The 19,240-nt window shown below is 42.4% G+C and overlaps 1 long non-coding RNA gene across 1 annotated transcript; it reads right to left on the bottom strand.

The window, feature by feature from the left end:
• Positions 1-943: 943 nt before the first annotated feature.
• On the bottom strand, positions 944-3,131 carry LOC308585520. Its single transcript, XR_014007464.1, has 3 exons — positions 2,886-3,131; positions 2,062-2,248; positions 944-995 (listed from the first exon to the last, which is right to left on the bottom strand). It is a non-coding gene; the product is annotated as an uncharacterized lncRNA (long non-coding RNA).
• Between the last annotated feature and the right edge of the window lie 16,109 nt (positions 3,132-19,240).

Below are 19,240 nucleotides of genomic sequence, written 5' to 3'. Positions count from 1 at the left end.
TTATTTAGTTGCCTTGGAAACTAGAATTGCCAACAATTAGGTATTGGTTCTAAAAACTGGCACCCAAATTAAAAATGTTTAGGAGCTGATAAGAATTCCTTCTCATGTTTGTACATGTAAAGTGAAAGTAGGACAGTGGCAAATAGACAGGATTGGATCAAACCACATCAATCTCTCTTGAAGTCAGTGGGGCCATTCTAAATTCAGTGCAGATAACTAGTAGCTATGGGGCTCTAGGGTCTTCCCATCTGGCCCTAAGGAACTTTGTATTAGCACCTTTCTTCTGCAAGAGCTAAAGTATAGGCCAAGTGCTACTTAACCCACTCTGATCCCATGTGGCTAGACCCCACCTCAACTGCTGATTCTCATTTGTCACTGTCTTGGCTCATAAGCAGCTGAGATGCATAACAAGTAGAGACTAGGGAGCAGCTTAACCTGTTTTGTTTTTTAAGTTCATGGTTAGTTGCTGAATGAGGCTCTGGCTTTCTCCCTTTAATTTGCTCCTTTTTAGGATCTGAACATGCAGCCATCCATGGTAGGCAATTGCAAGCCCTGGATCAGGAAGCATTGTACTTATTTATTTAACAAAATGTAAATATCAGTTTAAAGGGACGCAGGTGGCGCGGTGGGTTAAACCACAGAGCCTAGGACTTGCCGATCAGAAGGTCGGCGGTTCGAATCCCTGCAACGGAGTGAGCTCCCGTTGCTCGGTCCCTGCTCCTGCCAACCTAACAGTTTGAAAGCACGTCAAAGTGCAAGTAGATAAATAGGTACCTCTCCGGCGGGAAGGTAAACGGCGTTTCCGCCCTGCTCTGGTTCGCCAGAAGTGGCTTAGTCATGCTGGCCACATGACCCGGAAGCTGTACGCCGGCTCCCTCGGCCAATAAAGCGAGACGAGCGCCGCAACCCCAGAGTCGGTCACGACTGGACCTAATGGTCAGGGGTCCCTTTACCTTTTTACTTATCAGTTGGTTGTAATAAAGCATCCAAGTGAGCTAAAAAGAAGAAGCAACCACACACAACATTATCAATAAAAGACAGTCAAGACAGATATTTTAAAATATTCAAAAGACAACTAAAATCAACGTAACCTGAACAGAGATTAAAACACTTGCCAGCATTCTACATTAAAACACAAGTCAACATTATGCTGTGTGCGACATTATTGCAAATGAACTGGTCAGTGCTACAGCCACCATAAGGGACTGAACTTCGGCCACGTACGAGTCAGTCAATAAAGAATGGTTAAAGGGGCCGTGGCAGCCTATCAGCAGCCTGATGAAGTTGCAGCAGGTATGGGACACGGCAGCTGTCCTGCAGCATAATGGCAGAGGTAGCTTGGCCTCCACCCACTTGCCCTGAGCAGTGATGCCAGCCAGCTGCCATACATACCAAAAGGGCTGCTGCACAAAACAGAGCAAAAACATCTCTGGGGTGCATGCCTGGGGAGCATGCATGGAGGTTTTGGGCTGCCCAAGGGACAAGGCAGCAGCTACAGATTGTTCCTCAGGGTTTACTTCTGAAGTCTTCCTCATGAATGGGTATAACTGCAAGGCAGCAGATGTTTAGGATCAGTTTTCCATCTCCTAGATGGACTTCCTCCCAGCTTGATGAGCCCCATCTGCCACTCATTTCCCTCAATAGCACATGCAGAAACCGCCTTCTTGACTGATGGACCCGCTATTGGTCTTAACTGCTCAATTTGCCAGAGCATGTCTTCACATGCAGGGGAAGTCCCTAAGTTGCCAAGGGTTTAAGACCCATCAACTACACTCAGGGCTTTGTTTCAGCCGGAATTTGCAGGAATTCAAGATATTTTGAGCAGAGGGTTTTTCATCTTGGTACTGTATTATATCACTATAAAATATTAATAATTATAAATAACATCAGCGAAATATTTTTCTTCTTCTTTAAAAAGAAACCCCTTACATAAACAATATTTCATCTAGGCGAAACATGAAATGAACACAAATCATAACAAAACTGGATAAGTAAAGTGTCAATAAATGAGAGCAACAACTGATGAGATCAGAATTATCATGGAAACAAATACAGTGGTACCTTGGTTTTTGAACGTAATCCGTTCTGGAAGACCATTCAGGTGCTGAAACATTCAAAAACTGAAAACTCAATAACTGACATCTAGGTCTCAGGATCTTGCACTCAGCGGAAGCCGCGTGGCATGTTTGACTTCTGAGGCATGTTTGAAAACTGAAGCATTTACTTCCAGGTTTACGGCGTTCGAAAACTGAAATGTTCGTCAAAAGAGACATTAGAAAACCAAGGTACCACTGTACCAAAAATACAACTGTAAGACTTGACACAGCAATTTTTTATAAACTAAAATTATGTAAAACACTTCTTTTTACATTAATAAGATTGTCTGTGTAACTATTACAACTTTACCCAAACTCAGAAATTTCAAAAATCACAAAATCCAGATCACAAAGGAAGTGCTTAAATGTGGAAGATATAAAGATGCCTTTTTATTTTAAAAAAATTGCAAGTCTTCTGCTCTGCCTCCCCATAATCACCTGTCCAAATAGTAACTGTTTGCTCAGTTCATTTTTTGTTTTTCAAAATCTAAGAGCCTTTCATTTTCCAAATAATGAATTCAAGGTAGCTTACAAAACAATACATTATACAATATTTTCAAATATTTATCTATTTAATCCATTTATAGACCACAATATTGAAATAATAATAATAATCTGTAAGTTGTATACAAATGTAAAAATACAATAACAAACCCATAACAATCACAAAGCTAGAATACAAATAAAATGAAAATACATACTGTCAATAAAAATCCAAATACTAAAAATTAGCATATAACAAACAACACTCCTAAAAACAGCAGTCAGGAGAGACCAATATTAACATACCAGGCTGGAGAACAAACTGGATGTGTTTGAGTTGCAGCTATTCTGAGGTAAGTGCAGTCAGCTCCACTGGGATATTGAACACTCTATTAGGCATTCATAAACTGTATTTTTTAAAAAATAAAAAAAGGAAATTATTACAGCCAGTTTACTATCACAGCAGGATAGGCTGTTGCAGAGTAAACAATTACAACATACAGACATTTTAAAAAAGGCTTTTAGTAATGTGTGGAGCAGGTGGGAGTGGGGGCTCAGATCTGCGGTGTGGGACTAGACCTGTGTGAATTACTCAATGGTTGCCCCGCTTTCCTTTGTGAGATGTTGGCAGGTTTGCTTTGCATACGGTAGTCAGAGGAGAACCGACAGCGATGTCTGACTAAGTGTGGTGCTGAAGGGCTCAGAGGGAGATCATTAGTATAGCAGAATACGGATGATACAAGTACCTACCCTGTTTTCATCTGTAAAATGTTGAGGTGTGTATGTATGTACACACACATGCATGCACACTGTGCTGTGAAAAAAAAAAGGGTTGGCCTAATTTCTTTTCCATGTGCGTATTCAAGATGAGAAAGGAAAAAGAAAAAGAAATCACACACTTTCCGATGAGGACTGGCGAGATGAGCATTCCCCATTAAGAGGGAAGTGATATGGATTTGATGTGTTCTGTTTCCTAGTACTGTGAGCTGAGCGCTCTGGAGCTGATTAGGTGAACGCTGCTTGGAAGAAGAAGAAAGCACCAGGGCTGGGTTTTCGCCTCCCTCCCTCTCTCCCCCTTTAACTCTGGCTCTTTTTATCCGTCTTTCCTTTCCTCCTCTGTTGCCGGAGGGTACAGTTGGCTTTCTGAATGCACTACTTCCTTTTCCCTGGGCCTGCTTTGATTGCATCTCCTATTACTAAAAGGAGAGGGGCAACGAGAGGGGGGCAGGTGGTGGGGCCTGCTTCTTTTTCATTTTATTTTTAAGTCGGTGGTCTTTTTGGAGAAAGGAAAATCATTAATAAAAGAAAACCAGCCGAGAGGCTGTGCAGCTCCTGTGCAAAACCGTTCCCTGGCAGCTGACTGTGTCTGTTTTCTCTCACCTCTAAAGGGAATCAATACAGCTTTAACTGATTTCCCTGATGCCGACTATTCTTGTGTGGCATGACTGTCACTGCAGTCATTCTATTAGCCCATCATTCCTACATCCTCTCCCTCCCTCCTGGCCTCTCCTGGCTGTTTCCTCTGACACTGTTACAAACATGCTCAGATTCCCTTACTTTCACATTCCCATTCATATGCTGTTTCTCCTTTTCCCGCGCTTCCCCTTTCCCTCGCTCCACAGTCACAAACACAAGTTTGCATAAAAACTGGCCCGCTGGATCAGGCCAAAGGTCCATCTAGATCAATATTCTGCTCCCAGCAGGCCCACTGGAAAACTCACAAGCAGGGCCAGAAGGCAACATTTCTGACCCCCCTATCTGCTATTCAAAGGTACACCATCTCCCGACTCGAGGGGAAGGGGTTATATTCTAAGCGGCCTCCAAGGAGTTCAGAATGACATACATGTTCTTGCATGGCTAAGTGGCAGTGGTGGCCAAAGGTGGCTTTTTACCAATGCCAGTCCAACTTTGGTCATTCATGTTTCAGAAACATCCAGATTGGACTCTATAGAGCTGTAGGGTATTCAGAAATGTCAGTTGGTTCAAAACTCACTGTCAAAATATGAACAGGAGCAGACTAGTTGGTACCAGTGGTATAGCATGGGTTGCCAGTGCCCAGGGCTGCAAAGAGGAGGTGGGAGGGAGAAAAACGTACAGAGCATGCATGTGCATTTGACTGCCTAATGCCACAGAGATAAGAAGAGTTATTCTGTTGTCTGGAGAGGTCACTTCCTGGTTCGCATGGAGAAGCTGTTTTCAACAGAGCCCAGTGATGGAAGCATTCAGCTGTATTGAGGCAGCACCGGGTGTTGAAATTTCGTGCCCCTAACAATTTTGTGTTGAGGGCAACCACCCCTCGGGGGGGGGGGCGGCCCACGCTACACCACTGGTTGTAACATACATTACCCCAACTTGTATCTTCTTTCTTGGCAGACAGCTTGTTCCAAAGTCCATTTCAAAGCACTTGTCCCTATCTGTAACACCCTAAATAGCGTGAGGCCAACTTATCTTGCCTATATAGTCATACCTGTATAATTAGGTCTACATCAGAGGCCTCGTTCTCTGTCGCTCCCATCATCTGATATTTGGCAAGCAAGGATGCAAAAGGGGCCTTTATAGAAGCATAGGATTGGAAGAGGCCCTAAAGGTCATATAGTCCAAACCCCTGCCAATGCAGGCATTCCCTTACTTTAGCATTTCTGATTGGTAGTTTTCTATCCTTTTGGCTGCTGCACACCAGAGGTGGAATGGCTTTTCTGAGTCCACTGGGCTCCGTCACAATTGGCTTCCTGATAAGTAGTCAAAACATGGCAGTTTAGGAAGGCCTTTGTGGACATGGTATTGATCATTTGCTGTATTGAAGAACAGGAGAACAGGTTTTTTGCTGTTTCAGTTTTCTATCTGTGTTGGTAATTTTCAGTTCAGGTTCATTTTGTTTTATTATTTAGTGATTGTTTTGTGATGATTACTATCAGCTGTACTGAATAGTCTTTGAAATTAAAAAGGCGTAGAGACATTTTAAAAAGAGGGAGGGGGAGGGTGATAGCTCAGCCTTAAGGTTACCAGATTTTTTTTCAATGAATCCTGGGACACTTTTCAACTTCCTACTAAATAGATGGATTTTGCCGGGGACCGATTTGTAAATCTGGCGGTTGTCCCCGGGAAACGGGGACATCTGATAGCCTTAGCCTAGGTAATCCTCATCCCCTTCCACTTGGTCTAACTGGGGGGGGGGGCTTCCCATGCAATTCAGAACCCTGGTTTTCTTCTTCAGATGTTGTCCCTCCAACTTGTTGGAGGTGGGTATGGGTGGGGTAAAGCTAATGTGCTTGTTCCCATTCTCCCTCTTTACTTTTTGGAAGGATCACCTGAATGCCACATTTTGAGAAACACTAATACAGTAATATGGAGAGTTTGAATATTTTGATTTAGCTGTCATTCCCGCACCTGCATGTAGGAGTACAAAGATGTGCAAAATGAAAGGACAGTTGGACTTCCAGATAAGTGTATGAAATTCCAAAACAAAGTGTTTTTGAATTCTATATTTTATGGGTCTTACGGACCCATCAAAGCAATAGCATCACACAGTAAGCACTGAGCGTGCAGTACTTATCCTAACTAGGCCAAATTTTTACTAAAGGGAATAAAATTGCCTAGGGAGTACTCTTGATGGGTTATTGCTTGCTTGATTCTTTATGCATTTGTTAGATGTGTAAAATGGTTGGGGTAGGAAAAATGCTTAGAAAAACAAAGATATGTCTAAAGTAATAATTAAGATCAAAATCTCAAACAGAAATAAGCCTGATTTATACATTCACTTGCTTTCTCTTCACTTGACTAGTGTCTCAGTTCAAATGGTTCTGCCAAGGTTCTGCCTATTACGCAGTGACTCCAGGCAGGGGCATCTCTGTGAGGGCACCCTGCTGTGGAACGTCCTCCCTTTGGAGATGTATCAATCACCTTCATTATTGGGTTTGTATCACCAACTCAAGACTCACCTGTTTACCAGGCCTTTGAATGATATTGATGGGCCATCTGTATTGCATTTTTCTTTCTTTCTTATCTAACGTTCAGTGGTTAAGGGTTTATATGTACTATTTTTATTGCCATTACTGTATTGTGAACTGCCTTGTGATCCGAAATGAATGAAAGGTGGTCTGCATATTAATCAAATAAATACAATTAAAATAAATAAATACCCTGGTAGTCAAATGCATGAACTCAATTGAAAAGCATTGTATCTAAGGAGATATGAAAGTCATGCATGTGTGAATCAGTCCTGTCCGGCCATGCACACTCTCATGGCATGTGCACTGAAACATTACTATATCTTTCTTTCCCCTACCTCTATGTATTATATTTCTGGCCCATCTTCCCCCCAAGTAGTTCAGGGCAGTTTATTCCCCTGTTAATTTAATCCTTACAACAACCCTTGAAGGTAGATTAGGCTGAGAGATAGCAAGTAAAGATTTTATAGGAATCATGATTGAGGGGGAACTATTCCATTATTCTATTTACTGGAAACCTCATTCAGTCCATAAAAACCACACTCATTTTCATCATTCCCATTCATTCCTATTCTTCTTTTGCTTTTAATGGGAGACCGGGCTGCTCTTCTGCTGCCTTTAAGTGCTGTGTTTTCCATCCAACTGGTATTATATTTTCAGGCATTTTGCTGACTTGCAAAAGAATCAGACCTGTCAAATTTCAGACAGAGAGGTAAAGGAGTCTACATTTTATATGCAGTCAAAAAAGCACACAGACATTAATTAGAATAACTAGTATCTGAATTGGTAAGCTACAAACTACAAGTAACTAACAACTAATCGCAAGGGAACGTATTTGAGCTTAAGGCTCAACAGTTTACAGTGCCAATCCCTCTTTCCCCACTCCATCTCTCCCTCCTTCCTGTAACCTTGAACTGACCTATCCCAGCTTCTAGAGGAAAGCAAAGGAGAAAAGAATGTGTTCCAAAAGGATAATGAATGTATAGAAGATATTCTGAATTCATTCATGACTCTGGCATTTGTTTCTTAATTAATAACAAATGGACCCCATTTGTTTCACGTTTACATTTCTTAAGAAACAAATGCACATCCCTTGTCCGATTTGAACTCAGTCCAGAGTTGGCATCAGCACCAGGCATTCTTGGGCAGCAGCTGTCACACCAGAACCCAGGTAGAGCCAACCCTGAATGCTTGCCCTGAGCCCTACCATTACCAGGTCCTGGCAGCCATCACCTTTGTTTTCAGCTTCTAGGACATTGTGAAGCCAGTCCCCACCCCGTCTCCCTTATGTTCCAAACAACAACTATGGGTTGCGTTCAGTGCAACACTAAGTAAAACCTTCTGTCGGTGCAAGAATCTCTCCTTGTGCAATGAAACTTTCTTCCCTTCTCCTCTCCCCATGCACCCCCTAATTTGATTCTAGGTGTTTTCCAAACCTTCTGGAGCAAATTTAGGGACAGACGGGTCATGCACAACAGGAAGAGGGGAGCACCCCATCACATTAGTTCTAATCCTTGCACTAGTGGAACTATTTAGTTGAATACTGTCACACAAAAATATGACTACCTGGAGTTTCTGTGTCCACCAAAGTAAATCCCCGTCACTGGGCCTCCATCAAACCCACTGTAGTAGAACAACCACCAGACAACATCTTGCCTTGGTTCCCCTCAACCCTGAAGCTGGCCCTGGCCGGGTCTTCCCAGGCCCAGTCTGATGCTCTAACCACCACATCACATTGTCTGTCATTGTGAACGGCAAGCACTAGGAGAGTCATCCTTTCTCTAGAATTTTAACTGAAAGCATTTGGTTGCTAGGATGGTAACAAGAGCAACAACAACAATTCAGCCTCATTCTAAAAGCTGCCAATTTCTGGCTTGCCTCTATTCCTGCTACTCTTTTCCACACACATTTGTTTGCCTGCAGGCAAGACTTTTCTCTAATCCTGTGTCATCATTCGAGAGATGAGGCTCTCCTCTTAAAGGAAGTCAAAATCACCTTCAGATGTATCTTCCTCAGCTTACTTGCTGCGCCTGTATGTTCAATTTTTTACTGCGATCCCAAAAATATTTAGGTGGAAAGAAGAGATCCATTGATTTTAATTAAGCCCATCACTGGGTAACATTGCAAGCCTTAGCATATTTACTTGGAAATTAGTCCCAGTGAAATCAATAGTATTTACTAAGGAGTAAACATTGGTAAGAGGATAAGGATGGAATTGGACTTAGGATCTCAGCCTGTCTTGAGCTACAGTTCTTTCATGGGCAAAGCCATCTGAATTGTCATTTCAATTCCATTATCAGCTGCTCATCTTCTGCAAACCAGTTCACTGAATTCAGAATTGTCAATGGATAGCTCATTGACAACAGGATAGACAGGCGTTTGCAGAATGTGTGTAACCATGCGGGAACTGGGAGCCAGCAATCTGCAATCGTTGTCTACAGTTGGAGGCAGAAATGTTTCTGAATACCAGTTGCTGGAAACCACAGGGATCTTGTGCTTGAATCCAGCTTGCTGATTGGCCACAGGATGCTGAACTAGATGGCCCATTGGCCTGATCCAGCAGCCTCTTCTTATGTCCTTAAGCAAGAAAGAGAATTGTACATTTTCTCTATAGTAAAGGTAAAGGGACCCCTGACCATTAGGTCCAGTCGTGACCGACTCTGGGGTTGCGGCAGTCATCTCGCTTTATTGGCCGAGGGAGCCGGGGTACAGCTTCCAGGTCATGTGGCCAGCATGACTAAGCCGCTTCTGGCGAACCAGAGCAGCGCACGGAAACGCCGTTTACCTTCCCACCGGAGCAGTACCTATTTATCTACTTGCACTTGACATGCTTTCGAACTGCTAGGTTGGCAGGAGCAGGGACCGAGCAACGGGAGCTCACCCCGTCACAGGGATTCGAACCGCCCACCTTCTGATCGGCAAGTCCTAGGCTCTGTGGTTTAACCCACAGCGCCACCCATGTCCCTACAGTGCCACCCGTGTCCCCATAGTACTTCTCCCTTAAAGTTGCTTCTTTTTACCGCTTGAGCCGTTGGCAGCATCTGAACTCGCATATATTTTGTGAGGGAGAACCCTGTAGGAAAATTCCCCTTTGCTCTTGTGCAGCTCCCATTCATTTCAAGGAGACTTAAGCACAACTGATTTGTGCTGGGTTGGGTGCCTAGTATGCTACCTACATCCCTCATTGGCAAATGGTGGTTGAAGCATAGCTATTGCTGATATCTTTGAGTTTTGGTTACAAGTTTCCAAGTGCTTGGGCCATAAATGAAAGCCACCTCATGCTAATGGCCACAGTACCCACCCTTATCACACAACTGAAATATTAATAAAAAATAATTTATGTCATGTGACTGCTTTTTAACTAGCTGCTTTCAAGACTTTAGATCAGGATTATAAAAGACACACATTTATAAATTATTGGCCTGGAGCACATAGGCACCATATACTATGGGGAGCACTTTTCTAGCACTTTAAATTAATTTATTGTTATTCATTCCAGCTGTCTGTGATGTAAACCTTTAGCTATAAATTTGTACCATCATCCAACACGCCATTAAACTAAAGTGGTGCCCGTGCTACAGCATATAATAAAACATATGAATAAGATTTCTGTGGGGACAGAAATCTCCCCACCCCACCCACCCTCTGCTTATACTCTCTTCTTGGTTAATGACACAAGAGAAGTGAGAAATAATGTAAGTCATTCTACAGCTGTGCATCCACTAAAATATGGCAGGGGAAGGGTAGTGAGAGACACACATACTATACCACAGTATGGTTGGATTTTGACCCTCTGGCTAATTGCTCCAATTCAAATACTAAATCTGAAGCTTGGGCAGAATTCTTCATGAAATTGATGACAAGGGTGGTGCTCACACTAACCCATTTGTAGCACAAAAATGTCATTTTTCCTCCATCCAGAATTGTTTGTTCTCGTCCTCAACATTCAATTTAGATTGATTCTAGATCCTTCTGTCCACAGGAGTGGGTGTTGTGTTTACTCCATACCTGTTTGGACTCTATCTACTTGATCAGGTTATCTGCGCCTTTTCTTCCTTGCACATTCACCCAGGGTGAATGAATGGTGGTTGTGATCAGGGAATACACCCACCCACAACATCATGGGTTTTGTGTAGATACAACCCTCATTTCTAGGACCCCAAACATCCATTTTCATCTGTATAATAATAATAATAATAATAATAATAATAATAATAATAATAATTTATTATTTATACCCCGCCCATCTGGCTGAGTTTCCCCAGCCACTCTGGGAGGCTCCCAATCAAGCGTTAAAAACAATACAGCATTACATATTTAAAAACTTCCCTAAACAGGGCAGCCTTCAGATGTCTTTTAAAGATAGGATAGCTGCTTATTTCCTTCACATCTGACGGGAGGGAGTTCCACAGGGTGGGCGCCACTACCGAGAAGGCCCTCTGTCTGGTTCCCTGTAACCTCACAATGAGGGAACTGCCAGAAGGCCCTCGGCGCTGGATCTCAGTGTCCGGGCTAAACGATGGGGCTGGAGACGCTCCTTCAGGTATACAGGACCGAGGCTGTTTAGGGCTTTAAATGGACACACTTGCATTCCTGCAACTTACTGTGATCTAATCCTGATGTAACTAAACCTTGTTTGTGCCAGTTTCACCTTTCCTACAGCTTATACTAAGAATGGTTATGCCATATCCCTATAGAGGAATTAGCTATGGGCTTTTTTAAAGACATGTTGTGAATGGGGCCACATTCACATTAGACCTTTAATGCACATTCTTTCCCTGAAATAATTCTGGGCAATGTATTTTACCCGTCAGAGCTACAACTCCCAGCAACCCATAACAAACTACAGTGCCCAGAATTCTTTGAGAGGAAGAATGTGTTTTGGATATGCTTTAAAGGTATACACAGCCTTTAATTTGCCTTTGAAGAGATAGATGGTTACTCTGATGCTGAAATCACGTATGCTGAAGTAAGCTGCAGTGAAATTTGTGGGGCTGATACCCAAGTAAACATATTTGGGACAGGACTGAATGTCATACAGATGTCAGCTTTAGCACTGATTCCTCTTGAGCTATTTGCACACTTCCCCAACCTGGTACCCTCTATATTTTGTGGTCTACAAGTCCCATCAGACTGACCATTGCCCATGCAATGAATAGTGCAGATGGACCACAGTGTTTATTATATTTAGTTATTATATTTAGTTTAGATTAGGGATGGGGAACCTGTGGCCTTTCAGATGTTCTACACTCCAACTCCCATCAACCCCAGTCAGCATGGCCAAAGGTCAGGAAAGATGGGAGCTGTAGTCCAGCATCTAGAAGGTTCCTTTTCTCTGGTTTATACATATATGTACCCTGAAAAAACATGCCAGAATAAAGCTGTTGGTCTAAGTTGCCAGAAGACCATTTGATGTTACAAACAACGCTTCAAGAATATGCATGTGACAGAAAATTATGAGCTAATTTAGAATTCTCAGAAAAGATCTTTTTTTTAAAAAAAAATCGTTCTAAGAGAAAGCTCGTAATTAGTAGCCCAGATAGAAGTAAAGTGGAGTAGAGCTTGCACATTGCTAATGGAAACCAAAAAAAATTGCTCTGCCTCCCAGCCAGGCAGAGTGGCAAGGCTTGAAGCAAAGAAATCACACACACACACATGCACACTAACCCAGAGAGGTGAGGTAGAAAAGAAATAAGGAAAGGATGCATAGCATCTTCTCAGAGGAACAGCCTGGATGGCAGCAAAGTATCAAAGCTGGAGATACATCCTCAATGATTTCATACTCAAGGTCACCACTGGAAAAGAGGGGAAAATGTATATGATTTGTTTTTGTGGTGATACTTAAAGGACTATTAGTTGGTTCCTATTGCAACCAGTCATCACCTTGCCAACAAAGGTCCGTACAGTTAAAGCTATGGTTTTCCCAGTAGTGATGTATGGAAGTGAGAGCTGGACCATAAAGAAGGTTGATCACCGAAGAATTGATGCTTTTGAATTATGGTGCTGGAGGAGACTCTTGAGAGTCCCATGGACTGCAAGAAGATTAAACCTATCCATTCTTAAGGAAATCAGCCCTGAGTGCTCACTGGAAGGACAGATCATGAAGCTGAGACTCCAATACTTTGGCCACCTCAGGAGAAGAGAAGACTCCCTGGAAAAGACCCTGATGTTGGGAAAGATGGAGGGCACAAGGAGAAGGGGATGACAGAGGACCAGATGGTTGGACAGTGTTCTCGAAGCTACCAGCATGAGTTTGACCAAACTGCGGGAGGCAGTGGAAGACAGGAGTGCCTGGCGTGCTCTGGTCTATGGGGTCACGAAGAGTCGGACACAACTAAACGACTAAACAACAACAACAACAACATTGCAACCAGTAGTTATTGACCTTCAGGTTGCTATGAAAGCCTAGATTTTAGAAGCTGGTAGCATAGGGCGAAGAAATATAGTCTTGCTGACCATCCAGCTAGACCGTTGTCAGGCTCCAGCTGGCTTCCAGCCAGCTCCCTATATCAGCTCCCTAGATGAGATGAAAACCTGCAGTATGAGATGTCTTCAAATCAACACTCCTATGGCCTTCTGCTTTGTACAGTATGTCTCACTCTTATTGACATTTCTATTGCTGCCTGATTATTAAAGCCAACTTGGCTTCCTGAGTCAAATGCTTTGTTGCTCTTTAGCTACCTCCTCAGGGTTAAGGACAACGGGGTGAGCCTCCCAGACCTGAGCTGAGTTGAACACTGACAATGAGCTTGTGCTGAGAAGGGTACTAGCATTTAAAAACAAAAATGCCCACTTATATAAAAAGATCTTGGCATCAAGGGATAAGAATGGTGAACAGGCATACACTAGTGTTGGCAGCATTCTTAAACTTCCACAACACCTTGAGGCCTGTTTCTTGCAATGCGCTCTTTCAGATTAGGTGCCAGGAAATGTTAATTACTGCAGTGCAATTTCTTGTTTTCTGTGGAGCACTAACGATTAATTTATGCCGTTTGGGAAAACACTTTCAACTTATACATTTTTTATTAAAGATCAATAAAAGTAAGTCGATATGGTGCAAAGCGTACAGTACCAAAACAGAAAGCTCTTGTTTTATATACTTGCAATGTAATAAAAATTCGGTGTTGATATAGTCAATGCCTCTCTGCTCTAATGATAGGCCGTCATGCTTCTCTTTATAATCAAGAAAGCAATTAAAAAATGCTGGCCCTTGCACTTACTAAAATAATTAGCAGTTCTTTTATTGAGTGCTAACACAATGGGGTAAGACTGATTGGGTCTTACCACATGAACTGAGTAGTCAATAGGAGGTGTTCTTTTTTGAACTTTATTTATATCTTGTTTATTTAAAATTATATTTATAGTAAAATAGATGTTTATAAGCTATATGTGCAGCTAGGTACCAGGCTCAACTGCAGCCTAATTTCACCTGATGGTGTGTACTGAGCTTCAAAGATGGAGTAGTTGAGGTATGCAAGTTGTAATACCTCTCCAAAGCAGCATGCTAGCATGACAAGAATGAGAGCTGGAGCTCCATGCAACATTAGTAGCTCTAAATGGATGTTGTTATTGTTGTTTGTTGTTTAGTCTTTTAGTCGTGTCCGACTCTTCGTGACACCATGGACCAGAGCACGCCAGGTACTCCTGTCTTCCACTGCCTCCCGCAGTTTGGTCAGACTCAGTTTGTGGCTTCGAGAATGGATAGGTTTGATCTTCTTGCAGTCCATGGGACTCTCAAGAGTCTCCTCCAGCACTATAATTCAAAAGCATCAATTCTTCTGCGATCAGCCTTCTTATGGTCCAGCTTTCACTTCCATACATCACTACTGGGAAAACCATAGCTTTTACTATACAGACCTTTTTTAAAATTATTATTATTATTATTAGTAGTAGTAGTAGTAGTATTAAAGGCAAGTTTTTAGCAGATGGCTGTATGTCTCCTGCCTAGCAGAAGTTTTGTATTCTGCATCTTCCTTGCAACCAGGCCCAGCTTTACAAAATATGTTCTGCTAAATGTAAACAACCCACAGTGTGAGTCTTACGTTGTGCAGATGGTGGTTTCTATCTTAATGGATCTCCACCCTCAACTCAGAGCCAATCTGCATGCCTGGAAAAGATATCTGAGATAAGAGCAGGGATTGGGCGAATGGTGGCTGATGTCATAAAGGTACTGATTCTTCTCCAACTATGACTACATTTCCATATTCATTCCAACCTTTTTGGTGAAATGGCATCCCATTGGTTTTGGCATAATGCTTCTTGGATTGGAATCTAAATATTTCAGCTGAACCAATAAAGAGGATACTTCAAGAGAGCTTCCTTTTCAGGAAACGGAGTTAGCTTCAAGCTGATAATGTCAAAAAATAATATTCAGAAAATAACAGATTCTAGCTAGCGTGTCGGCTCCTCTAGTCTGCTTTAAGTGGAAGCTGATGATCAACTGAGCGGAGAACAGGAAAACAGCCAGTGCAGAGGTCAGCATCACTTCCTAGATCCAGCTGTTTTGGTTTAGCTTTTTAAAATTAAGTTTGGCTCAAATTAATGATGACAGTTTAAAGGGGACTCATTCACCTATTTAGCTGACTTTCCATCTGAAATCAAGTCCCTTCTGTCTCCTTGTATTTTGTCAAAGGATTTGCGGTTGGGATCCCAGAAAGTCCGCTGATTATCCCAGATTATATATTTTCCCCCCTGTCTTTTTGTTCTGTGGTTATTTCCCTCTGCCCTTTCTTCCCATTTCCAGGAGAGTGCTGTGGTTGCTGCTACTGCGATAAGAAACAAAGTGCTGTCTAATTGATTTTTAGGAGTGGCTTCAGTTTGAGGATCATTGAAACCAGCAGGCCAGGCACGTTTGCTCTCAGATCCTGGGTCAAACCCTAGCTTATAGCTCTTGCAAATTGGCACAGCTCCTGAGAGTCAGTGGTGCTATAGAGGTTTTACATCTGTTGAAGGTCTGGACAAAGCTTGATGAGCTGCTTGAAGGCAGCGTCCTGGAACAAGGTAGACCAAGAATAACCCTGTGCATAAGACCATCTGTGTTTACTGAATGCATGGACCGGGGAGGTTAATGGAAGGAGGTTCTGACCCTGACTTACTTATGCTTGGTAAACTGTCAGAGCAGGTCTTGTGTGCATTGTCTTGTCTATATGATCTGGAACATGTTTGGAATATATTAACCCATAGTGCAGGTGGCACTATGGGACCCAGGTGGCGGTCTAAACCACAGAGCCTAGGGCTTGCCGATCAGAAGGTCAGTGGTTCAAATGCCCATGACGGGGTGAGCTCCTGTTGCTCGGTCCCTGCTCCTGCCAACCTAGCAGTTCAAAAGCAGGTCAAAGTGCAAGTAGATAAATAGGTACCGCTCTGGCGGGAAGGTAAACGGCATTTCTGTGCACTGCTCTGGTTCGCCAGAAGCGGCTTAGTCATGCTGGCCACATGACCCGGAAGCTGTACACCAGCTCCCTCGGCCAGTAAAGCGAGATGAGCGCCACAATCCCAGAGTCGTCCGCGACTGGACCTAACGGTTAGGGGTCCCTTTACCTTTACCTTTACCTTTAACCCTATATAAAATCGACACTGCTTATCAGTTTGCTTCCAAACACAATTTAAGGTGCTGGTTCTTAAATCCAAAGCCCTAAATGGACCAACGCCAGGGTGCTAGAAGGAATCTCTTGACCCATAAAGTGCCCCTGCAATCCATAAATCATTGTAGAAAGCCCTGCTTGACCACCTAAATTTAGGCTGGCAGCTCTGAGTAGTCATCTCTGTAGCAGCACTCATTCTGTGCAAAACTTCCTCACAAGGGAAGCTACCAGGCTATTTTATCTGGGTTATGACTGCTGGTGACAGAAAGCAAGGAGGGTCCCTGTGGTAATTCCCGCTCCCCCCCCCATCACTCACAGGGACCAAATCACACACAAATCACTTCACAAGCCCTCAATAATCCTTACAACGGCCCTGTAAAATAGACTAGTTTTATTATCTCTAAGGCTGAGATGGCGGTTCGTCTGAGGCTTCCCAGTGAATTAGGGATGAAGCAAGATTTGAACCAGGAGTTCACAGAGCATTCTTATTTTCATAGCAGCTCATTTTCTCTACTGCACTAGACACCTTTGAAAACACACAATAGAAGTCACAGATAGATGGCATTCGAAAGCAGGACACATAGCCACAAATCTAAAACAGTAACGCTGACAAGCATCAACATCCTCAAAATCAATTTGTCCTGCATGTAAGATGAGTGGCGGAGATCTCGCTGGTGGAATTTCTTCTTCCCTTGCTCCAACAAGCTACAGATTTCATTGTTGCACAGAATCAAACTATAAATAAATAAAGCAAAATGCATTCCCTTCTGGAAATGGTTTAATTCATATGAAGATAATCGAATGGGACGTAAGCACTGAAGCCTTGTCGGCTCTCAGGGCTCCTTTCCTACGAGCCATGTGTGGTGTATCAGCCTTTTAAACAGTAAGACAGCAGGCAGCACAACAGATGGATCCAGCATCCATCCAAATAACTATGTTAACGAAACAGACAATGGACAAGCATTTATGCTCTTTCTGTGCACTGGCAATTTCTAAATATAGGCAAAAGGAAGCTCCACTTGTGGGGCCTCATATAGGCTATTAAAAGGAATATTTGCTGGTTCCTGCAGGGTCTAAACAGCCTTCATCTCTTCTTTTCTGTGGCAAATGCACACCCTAAACTAAAAAAAGGCTTCCCCTTTCAACTAATAATTGAATGAAATCTAACAGGCCACATTGTCTCTTGCAATAATGGTGTTACACACTCCCTCCTTCCCCAAGCAGTGAGAAGTTTCAGAAGCAGTGCTACACAAAATTTAGTTTCCTTGTGAGGAAAGAGCACTGGAGACATGTGCTGTTTTTACGATAACTGTTTGTTTATAAAGAGACATGCTGAGCATAAAGAAGCAGAGAGGCACCCAGGCAAGCAGTGCTGGTCCGTAAATCAGCATAAGCTCTCCATGGCAAAGTACATCTCCTTGGGGCCTGTAAGGCTGGAGGTGTTGACCTGAAGACTCTGCCTGCCAAGCCCAGACGTCTCTCTCCCCCCACCCCAGTTTAAATACTTTATTGAAATTCATAGATAATATACACAATATACCAAGATGAAAACAATCATGTACTAATAATCTTATATATGTTTACAAAAATTAAATTTAAATTGAATTCATGCAATCTCTTTTTTCCTATCTTTTTGCTAACATAGAATAGACTTCCTATCATTTCCCGGTGCATATAACCTTTCTGGTGATGAATGTACTTATCATTATTACCTTAACTCTTTCTATAATTTCTAATACTTTCTTACAACAATTCATACCTTTTTGCTTGTTTCTTAACAGTTCGTTTAGACAAGAGTCATTCAAATGCTGCCACAGATATTGTAGCGCTGTTATTCTGTAGATATCTCTTATACATATTCCAATTTTGAATAAATGATTGTCTTGTATTACCTCTTAGCCTGTTTGTCAATTGCGCCATTTCCACATATTCCAGTAATTTGTACTGCCAATCTGATGAGGTTGGATTTTTCCCCTCTTTCCAATTCATTGCGATCAACGGGCTGCAGCCATTGAATATAGAAAAAATTCTCTTAGATTTTTTGGAATGCCTTTACCTGAAATTCCAAGCAGGAAGGCTTCTGGCTTTTTTAAGAAAGTTAACTTAAAGATCTTTTTCAGCTCATCATAAATGAGATTCCAAAACTCTCTAATCTTTCTGCATGTCCACCACATGTGATATGTATCTCCTTCACCTTCCCCATACAGCCAACAGTTGTTTGCTATGTTTTTATATATATTTGAAAGTTTTGATGGGGTGAGAGACCATCTATATTGCATCTTTAACATGTTTTCTTTCATGGTGTAGCATGCTGCAAAGTTCATGTTTATTTTCCAGAGTGTTTCCCACTCACTCATCAAGATGGTATGTCCAATGTCCTGAGCCCATCTAGAATTTCAGACAAGCGCTTTTCCTCACCATACCTGGAGACACCAGGAACTGAATCTGGGACTTTCTAAATATAAGGCAGATGCTAAGTCACTGAGCTATGGCACTTCCCCCAGGCCCTTTGTTACCTTCCTGGTGTCTTCTCTCTAACTCGTGAAACTAGCCAGTACAGAATTAAAAAGCAGGTCATTCTGCATAAATCAGTACTCTTAAGATAAGTCACTAACTTTATATCTGTACTTGACTGATGATCTGATGATCTTTCCTCATTGACCAAGCATGGCCAATGGTCAAGGATTATGGGAGTTGGTAGTCCATCAGTATCTGGAGGGCAGCAAGTTCCCCAATCATGCCCTAACACTTCCTTAAGATGCTTCCCTGTTTTACACATATCTCTCTCTCACACACAAACAAACTCCAAACAGCTTTTCCTCCCACTCACCTGAAGTCAAGAAGAGGGATAGTAAAGAAAGGAAGCGGGAAAGAAAGAGAGAAATGAAATGACCCAAGTACTTTAGGACAGATCCAGGCTAAGTTAGTTGAAATTAGTTCTCACAGAAATGACTAAGTTCTATTGATTTCAATGGGACTAACATTCAACTAACTTAGCTACATCATAATTTAAAATATTCTTCATTGTAGGGGGCTGAATGAGATCACCCTTTGGGTCCCTTCCAACTCTACAATTATATAATTCATGGTTCCCTCTTTCTTCCCCCTCGTGTTTTAAAGAAGTGATTCC

The sequence above is a fragment of the Podarcis bocagei genome (assembly GCF_964188305.1).
Source record: "Podarcis bocagei genome assembly, chromosome: 4".
Classification (NCBI taxonomy): Eukaryota; Metazoa; Chordata; class Lepidosauria; order Squamata; family Lacertidae; genus Podarcis; species Podarcis bocagei.
This window is presented reverse-complemented; position numbering and strand designations above follow the sequence as displayed.